The following is a 9,221-nucleotide window of genomic DNA, read 5'->3' on the forward strand; positions in this document are numbered from 1 at the left end:
GGCCCACATTAGATGGCAGGTGGGTGTGGTGGCCTACCTTGCAATCCCAACACCTAGGAAATGGAGATATGGGATATGTGGGGCAAGTTGGCTAGCGAGACTATCCAAATCATCCTGGGTTCAGCAAAGACCTTGATTTAATACTTTAGGTGGAGAGCAACCAAGAAAGACGACCTCTGGAGAGATGGCTAAGTGATTAAGGCACTTGCATGCAAAGTCTAAGACCAGAATTCAATTCCCCAGTACCTAAGTGAAGCCAGATACATACATGTACAAAGTGGAGTAGTATGCATCTGGAGTTCGTTTATAGTGGCTAGAGGCCTTAGCTTGCTCTCACCCTCTCAATCTTTCTCTTTGGAAACAAACAAATAAATAATAGACACACACCTTTAATCCCAGCGCTCGGGAGGCAGAGGTAGGAGGATCACTGTGAGTTCAAGGCCACCCTGAGACTACATAGTGAATTCCAGGCCAGCCTGGGCTACAGTGAGACCCTACCTCAAAAAACAAAACAAAACACAAAATTTTTAAAAAGGAGATGACCAACATCAACTTCTGACCTCTATACCTGCACACAGCGATGCCTTAAGAACACACATAAGCATGCACACACACAGGAAGAAAGAAAGAAAGAAAGAAAGAAAGAAAGAAAGAAAGAAAGAAAGAAAGAAAGAAAGAAAGAAAGAAAGAAAGAAGGAAAGAAAGAAAGAAAGAAAGAGAAAAAAGAAAGAAAGGAAGAAAAGAAAGAAAGAGAGAAAAAAGAAAGAAAGGAAGAAAAGAAAGAAAGAAAGGAAGAAAGAACGAAAGAGAGGAAAGAAGGAAGGAAGGAAAGGAAGAAGAAAGAAAGAAAGAAAGAAAGAAAGAAAGAAAGAAAGAAAGAAAGAAAGAAAGAAAGAAAGAAAGAAACAAAGAAAGAAAGAAACAAAGAAAGAAAGGAAGGAAGGAAGGAAGGAAGGAAGGAAGGAAGGAAGGAAGGAAGGAAGGAAGGGGAGAGAGAAGAAAAATGGTAGGGACAAAGAAGTTTCTGGAGTCTCTTATCTGGTGTCATAGGTTTTATTATGACTTCAAAGCCTGATCACAGAACAGAACAAGGGTGGTCATAAAGACACTGACCTACTTTTTAATCTTCTCATTTCTTGTATATTACAGTCAATAAAATGCATCATAGAACCTTAGGTGATATTTTATTCATAGAAAGACTGCTTTTTATTGTATTTTAGGTTAGCTTAGTGAATTTTGTTGAAGAAATAAACACTCTTATTTGTATTTTTAAAAATATTTTATTTATTTATTTATTTATTTGAAGGAGAGAGAAAGAGGCAGACAGAGAGAAAGAGAGAGAGAGAGAGAATGGGTGTGCCAAGGCTCCCGGCTACCACGAAAGAACTCCAGATGCATGTGCCACCTTGTTCATCTGGCTTATGTGGGTACTGGGGAACCGAATCTGGGTCCTTAGGCTTCATGGGCAAGTGCCTTAATTGCTAAACCATCTTTTCAGCCCTCATTTGTATTTTGAGTCTTTATTCTTGAAGACTTTTAATTCAAGGCTATCTATCATTGTTCTTAAATCATTGTGTTTCTTGTAAAGTGGGAGAAGACTGAAAACAAAAATCAGGGCTGGAGAGATGGCTTAGCAGTAAAGGTGCATGCCTGTGAAGGCTAAGGCCCTTGGTTCGGTTCTCCAGGTCCCACGTAAGCCAGATGTACACGGTGGCACATGCATCTAGAGTTGTTTTGCAGTGGCTAGAAGCCCTGGTATGCCCATTCTCACATACTCTCACTCCATCTCTCTCTTTCCCTTTCTCTGTCTCTAATAAATAAACAAAAAATTTTGGTATGAAGTGTTTAGCTATGTGAGCTGGATTCCATAGTAGACCAAGTCTTTCAAAAAATCATTTATTGAAATTTTACTTTAGTTAAAAGGAATTAATATTCTGTGAATATTTGCATGAAAGTCTTAGATTTAGACAAGACAGCTAATTACAAATTAGCTCCCACATTCTAAAACATAAACTTCTTCAGAACAAATCACCAAAATAATTTTGTTTATATTGCTTCTCACCTATTTTCTCAAAATTGATTTATAACTTCTGGTTCCATGTTGCCACTGGATTTTGCAATAAAGCCTCAGGGACTTAACTCTAGAATACCTGTTGTCTTGATCTACATCCTAAACCACTTTTTGGTTGTCACACCTTATATCAAATGACTAGTTGAGAGGGACACTTTGTCACAAGTCTTCATGTTAGCCAATGTCAGTCTTGGTTCTCTCCAGGAGCATATCCTGACACAAAAGTTGACATGTGTTTTATTTTCAAAAAAGATACCAAAACAACAGGAGTGGGAGACAAGACAGAAGGAGCTGGGGCATATTAACAAAGTAAGGTGACATCAGAACTTCTAGTAACAGCCGGGCATGGTGGCGCACGCCTTTAATCCCAGCATTAGGGAGGCAGAGGTAGGAAAATCGCCATGAGTTCAAAGCCACCCTGAGACTACATAGTGAATTCCAGGTCAGCCTGAGCTAGAGAGAGACCCTACCTTGAGAATCAAAAAAAAAGTTTAGAAAAAATAAAAACTTCAAGTAACAGAAACATCTATTATTCTGTAAGAGTTCATTTATACATAATTATGCATGCATAAAGAAGTATCTAGAGGGACTAGAAGGATGGCTAAGTGGTCAAAGGCACTTGCTTACACAGGCTTTAAGCCTGAGTCTGACACCCACATAAGACAGATGCCAAAGTGGCAGTGGCGGGCTGGAGAGATGGCTTAGCGGTTAAGCGCTTGCCTGTGAAGCCTAAGTACCCAGGTTCGAGGCTCGGTTCCCCAGGACCCACGTTAGCCAGATGCACAAGGGGGCGCACGCATCTGGAGTTCGTTTGCAGAGGCTGGAAGCCCTGGCGCGCCCATTCTTTCTCTCTCTCTCTCTCTGTCTCTTTCTCTCTCTGTCACACTCAAATAAATAAATAAGAATGAACAAAAAAATTTTTTTAAAAGTGGCAGTGACAAGAGGCCCTGATACACCCCCCAACAACACGCATGTAAATAAATAAAATTACTAACTGAAAAAATAAATTTAAAAAGTAGCATTTGGAGACATATGCATTAAAAATTAAATACTGCTCATACTAGCAATGCTTCAGGTCTTTCATGGAGGACATTGTATTGGATTGTACCTATCTAAGGGGACTTTATAAGTCACATTATTACTTTTGCAATCTGAAAAACAATGAAGCCATTTTTAACCCTGAGGAAAATAGATCGTAGCTCCCAGTCTGAGCAACATTGCGGGTAGTTTCTACCTTCCCAAATTTAGCCTGTGCATGCTGGTTGGCACAACAATAGTCAATAATTGCCTGACTCAGGAATACTGTGTTCTATCGACAGAGGAACTTCACTTAGGTGACTAAACTGTTTCAAACAAGTGATTAAAAAATAGTATATCAAACATCTAAGACCATTTTATTTTTGAGTGCATGCTGCCTTTGGGCTCACTTGGCCTGACCAATATGACAACCATCCTGCCCCCAAAAACTTGCTTTTTGTTTGCTCAGGGTGTGAGTCACTGGAGACCGGTGTTCGGGATGCACAATAAGATCAGTATCAAGGGGACGCTCCCGGTGACTCTTTGAACACCCTCTTGCTTCACAGGCCCCTCCCAGTGTGCTCCGGGTTCACCTGAGGTTCATCCCTCACCTTACCACACCGCGTGGAGACATGATTCAGTTTATTAATGGATGCATTGGGTCAAAATATTTTATGCAATAGGATCAATAAAGGATAGGCAACCTTGATCATTTGAAGATAAAGTATATTTTGCCAGTTCCACAATTCACGTACTAGACTAATTAGGCTGGCCTGTTAAGTAATTAATTAGCTATTCAGCATTTTGCTGTTTTAACAGTGGTGATGATCTGCCCGATGGCTGCCTTTGCTGCACACACCTTCTGCTTCATTAGAAGACCGCATGGGGCTCATCAAGTCATAGCATTGTATTCTAATTCTCTGGCAATTGATGAGCTCTCTGTAGTGGTTGGGATATCTAGATTAGTGAAATGCCCTTTCCCTCCTGATGTCACATAAACAATTCACGGCAGGCTAATCACTGCTTACAGGCGGATATGGGATCATGTTCTCTTTTCATCTTATTTCTGCTTTCCGCACCAAGATCTTTTTTTGCTGTTGTTATTTTTTAACCATATTTTGATTTTTAGGAGGAGCAGGACTGGAACTCAGATCCCTGTTGGTTAGTGTGCTGCACTCTAGAACCTTCCACCCATGTGGTTCACAAGAATGGAAGAGATTCTCACATGTCCACTCTGTTCAGAATAAGGGTATATATACATGAACAGGTCATCGAGGCTTTTGGGTGTCAGGAGCTCAAGAGGGTGGATGGTTTGACACAGAACTTTGCTGGTGGGTGGCCTGGCAGGAGAATCAAGAGCAGGTACCTCTTACTGCTACATACTTGGCACTGAGTATCTCTCCAAAGCCAGCAACCTCAGGGGGCTCTTGGATGGAACATGACCACTAGTCTAATGTCCCAGGCTCTGTCTCCATTTTCCATGTGGTATCTATGTTTATTTCTTTATTGTTCTTAATGCCTCGAGAACACAGAAGTTTTGATAGCTGCATTAGGCTGTTTTCATGTTGGTGATATTTCCTTTAAATTTAGAAAACTTTTCCGAGCTATACTTTTTCTTAGTATCTTTTATCCTGGTTTGTTTTGTGTCTTCTGATTTTTTTTTTTTTTAATGGATCCATAGGCCCTACCTCCAGCAGTCATGAGTGGAAGAGTCTGGGCTGAGCCTCAAATTTCCTTACTAATTAAAAAGCAGCCTGGGTAATTCTTACCGGCATCTGAGTTGCTCAACCATGACTGGGTTACTCATTCTCAAAAGATGGGGAAACAAAGTCTACTTACATAATTTTCTGGCACAAGGCACACTTCCCCAGTCGTCATTTGTAATTCCAATACTTACCGAGAAAATGAATATGTGTAAGTTACTGCTCAGTCCTGGGAACAGCTACTGCCATGGGCTGGGAAGGAAAAGCAAGCTTCAGAGACGGTGCCTGAATTCTATCAGCTTAGGTATGCTCAATGGAAAGAATAAGGTTCTCTTCACATTTCTAGATGATTGCTTGGGATAGGTAAAATTGACTGTGTTGAAACAACTCACAACTCATTTGCCTTCTTTTGGAAGAATGGCTTAGAGACAAACATGGCAATGGAGATAATTCTGTTTTCTCTTTCAAACACTAATGTTACTAGAATTCCGATATGTTAGATCTGAGCATCTTGGAGAATATGCAAGCTGACTGTGGGCACAATGTCACCAGCCAACCTCACATGACTGCCATCACACCTGCCCTACCATGATGGACTATATTTCTCAGTTAGTTTGTTAGTTACAAACAGAGAGACATAGAGGGAAGAGAAGGAGACAGAATAAGCACCACATGGCCTTTAGCCGCTGCAAATGAACTCCAGATGCATGCAACAATTTGTGTATCTGGCTTTTCATGGGTCTTGGGGAATAGAACCCACCTTATTAGGCTTTGTAGACAAGGGCCTTAACCACTGAGCAATCTCTCTAGCCTGGACTATACCTCTTAAAAATATAAAATATAAAAAATTAAACTCTTTTGAGCCAGGCATGGTGGTGCATGCTTTTAATCCCAGCACTCAGGAGGCAAAGGTAGGAGGATCGCTGTGAGTTCAAGGCCACCCTGAGACTACATAGTGAATTCCAGGTCAGCCTGGGCCAGAGTCATACTCTACCTCGAGAAACCAATAAAATAAAATAACATAAATAAATAAAAATAAACTTTTTCTTCATTTCCTTTTGTCACATAGTCACGGCAATGAGGAAAGTAACTAATACAACAGGAAAAGCAAATAGATGTCCTGATCTTTCTCAACAAGGATATGCACTACCACAACGTCAATTTGTGAGAACTATGAATGCCACTCCAATCGATTCAACTGACAAGGCTAAGCACAGCCAGTATTATGGTTTGGAGAAGTAAAACCCCGTGGTCTTTGGTGTTTCTAAGCTGTGTGACCTTAGGGGATCCTGTGACCTCATTATGCCTCAGGTGCTCTATCTGTAAAAGGGTACCTTCCTGATAGGTTTACTGTGGATTTATACATACTAATATTTGTGTTTGAGTCACATTTTGCAGCCGTGTCCAATATTTAATTAGTGCTTCAGTGTGGTTAGTAATATTAATATCATGTATTTATTTTTGTTAATATCTGGTTGTACCATGTGGAAAATATTGACTCATGACTGAAATAGCAACAATTAGATGATATTTTAGTCATTTTTTTAAAGACATATATTTGTACTGTTAAGACAGTTTCCCACTAAACTAAGATGGCAGGAGACACGGCAGTCTGAGGACAGTCCCAGAGTGGTGAGTGACGTAGAATAAAGTATTAATGAGTGCCTCAGAATTTGGTAATAGCTTGCCCAGGGTGTTGTGTCAATTGCAGAGTTTTAAGCGTTTGGATTCTTTTAAGCAAAATATAAATTACATACAAGAGTCCTGAAGTAATTTCTGGAAGCACCATGTGAGACACCACACAGCCAAGACTGGGCCTAAGAAATGGAGATGGAGAAGCACAGAATTGGAATTCCAGCTTAGAGAGTGTCCTGGAAGGTTGAATAGGTCCGCAGAATTCCTGTTTCTATCCGCTGCTGACTTCGCACTACTCCAGGGGGCTCCACACCACTCACTGACATTAGGAATGTTCGACAGAACAGACGTCAGAACTTCTCCCAGGCACTTCTGTGATGATTTTTCTGGAAATCCTTGGAGACTTTCACTAATATCATTATCTTTTGGGGGAGGCAGACTGGCACCTCACTAACCCCCTTGTAGATTTCTAGGACATTATTCTCAAAATCTGTAAGCATGTGAAAATGCTGCCTTTCACAGCAAAATGGCCTTGGTGTATATAATAATGAAGGTGAACTCCAGGATGGAGAACACTTCCTAAAGAGCAAGAACCTTTCCACTGTGATCACGAGGTCTGACTGGAGGGAGAGTTGGAAATGACACCTTGCTGGCTTGAAGGATGGAGGAGGGATATCATAAGTGAAGAAGGGAGGTATGTACTCTGAGAAATCAGGACATTCCAAGAAATAGATAAATAGATGCTTCTAGAGAGCCCATAAGAAAGGAGCAGCTGAGATCTGTTACTTCAAATTTGTTTAATATATTTATATAATTTCATTTACTAGAGAGAGAAAAAGAGAGTGGATAAGAATGAGTATGTAAGGGCCTCTTGCATCTGGCTTTTTGTGGGTACTGGGAGATCAAAGCTGGGCCAGCAGGCTTTGCAAGCAGACTTTAACCACTGAGCAATCACCCCCTTCTCTGCCAAGATCTTTCTAAAAATATTTTATTTTTATTTAGTTATTTGAGAAAGAGAGAGATACAAAAATAGGCAGGTAGAGAGAAAGTGTATGTGTGTGTGTATGTGTGTGTGTGTGTGTGTGAGAGAGAGAGAGAGAGAGAGAGAGAGAGAGAGAGAGAGAGAGAGAGAGAGAGAGAGAGAATGGGTGCACCAGGGCCTCCAGCTGCTGCAAACGAGTTCCAGACACATGCGCCCCCTGTGCATCTGGCTTATGTGGGTCCTGGGGAGTCGAACCTGGGTCTTTTGGCTTTGCAGGCAATCGCCTTAACTGCTAAGCCATCTCTCTACCCCTCTGCCAAGATCTTAATGTAACCTGGTTAAACTTGTGTCGGACTTCTACCTCCAGAAATGCAAAATTAAAACTCTGGGTTTAAAATTGGGATAACTTGTTACTGGGGGGAAAGGGGGAAGCCATCACCTTAGAATGTTTATCAAAAGGTCAGGCATTCTTCAGTATATTTCTCTCTAAAAGTAAACAAACCAACCAACAAACAAACCACTTTCCACTTCCTAATTGATCAATTGGACCTGACTGGAATGTTTATACCTATTCATTCCTAAAAGCTGATCTCTGTTTCTTCAGAACCTCTTGGTGCTAAATACTGCTTCATTCCAGAGTGCAGACACAAAGGGACGGCACATTTGCTCCTGGCACTCACGTCCCCATAAAGAAAAGATAACTTCCTCTTCAGTCTCCTTCATCTACAGAGTGAATAAAATAAAATGCACCTACCATTTTCAGGCACTGATGACCCTTCTTTTAAAAAAAAAATGTGTTATTTATTTAGTTGAGAGAGAGAAGTAGAGGCAGATAGAGAGAAAATAAGCATGCCAGGCCCTCCAACCACTGTAAATGAACTCCAGACACATATGTCACCTTGTGCACCTGGCTTACATGGCTGCTGGGAAATCAAACCTGGGTCCTTTAGCCTTTGCAGGCAAGTGCCTTAATTGCTAAGCCATTTCTCCAGCCCTGTTCCTTCTGATGTAGGTAATATTACCCTCATCTCTGCCATGTCGATGAGGTATTGAAACCCAGATGAAGAACTTGCCAGGGTCATATGAAAATAAATGGGGGAGTCAGGATATGGTCCTACACAGTCGTGCTCCAGATCTGGTGGCACTAACTACCACAGCCCATGGGCCAACATACAACACCAAGGGCAAGGTACTCCAGACAGACGGTGAGGGTGAGACAGAGTGGGATGTGACGCACGGGGCCCTGTGTGCAAGCAAAGTGGCAGTCTCTTTTGGATTAGATAGAAAATTCTGGCTGATGTGGTAATACTTTATCTGCATATGAATTAATAGTACTAACATTTATTTTCTCAACTATGTGTTATCTCTCATTGCATAACAATCCAGACTGTGATGGTTTAAAAATAACAAGCAATTGTCCTGCTCAAGTACTTAGGATCTGGGGACTCTCTAGGTGGTTCTGGTAAAACCTCTTGCACTGGTGTCCACTTGGATACTCTGTTGATGGGGCCTGGGCCTCTCTCCTATGTTTGGGGATATGCTGGCCAGAAACTGTGTTGCCTCAGTCTCCCTCATGGGTTCTACCCACCTGTATGCTAGTCCATACACGCCTACTCTATGGAGGCAGCCCCCTGGCAAGGCATGACTTCTGATGAGTTCTCCTGCATAAAGCAAGACATAGGGAATTACAGGCAATCAACGGGACAGCTTCAATGGGACACAGACTATGCTTTTAAATACACACACACACACACACACATATACATATAATTTTTATTTAGTTACTTATGAAAAAGAGAGACAGATAAAGAAA

This window comes from Jaculus jaculus, chromosome 5 (assembly GCF_020740685.1).
Source record: "Jaculus jaculus isolate mJacJac1 chromosome 5, mJacJac1.mat.Y.cur, whole genome shotgun sequence".
NCBI classification, from domain to species: Eukaryota; Metazoa; Chordata; class Mammalia; order Rodentia; family Dipodidae; genus Jaculus; species Jaculus jaculus.